Below are 631 nucleotides of genomic sequence, written 5' to 3' on the forward strand. Positions count from 1 at the left end.
TTCCCCTGACACATCACTGTGATATATCACAGGTCACATCACAGGTGACATCACAGTGATGTCAGATACTCAGAGCAGGGATAACGCCGGACACTGTGGTTCCCCTGACGCTTAATTTGGAATTGCACATGAGTTCTGGGCGGAGGCGTTTGATTATTGTCCACGACATTGCAAGCGGCGCGAAGGCCAGCGGACCTTGGTCCTGCTCTTCGCCCCCGAGCGCCGCAGGCGCGAGTGGCCGCGAAGAGCGGGCCAGGGCCGCACGGCCGGCGGAGCGCCGCGCGAGTTACGAAGCCGTGGTGAATGCAATCGTTATATATGTATATAAACGCACCTCCGTGCGGTCCAAGCGACCAAAAAGGAGCGCTCCCTAGCGCCGGTTCAGCCAATCAAAAGCTTCCATGGGCGGGGTTTGCCCAGAACGCGTGTGCAATTCCAAATCACGCTCCCCTGACACATCACTGTGACATCACAGGTGACATCACAGTGATGTCAGATACTCAGAGCAGGGATCTCCATATATGGGCATAAACAGGTGGCATTGCAGTGGTGTGGCTGGTTCAGACAGGGATCTCCATGTATGGGCATAAAACGGATTTTATGTTGTGATGTCATGGGAACCACTCTAAAA

This window comes from Nannobrachium achirus (assembly GCF_963921795.1).
Source record: "Nannobrachium achirus genome assembly, chromosome: 7".
In the NCBI taxonomy this organism is placed as follows: domain Eukaryota; kingdom Metazoa; phylum Chordata; class Actinopteri; order Myctophiformes; family Myctophidae; genus Nannobrachium; species Nannobrachium achirus.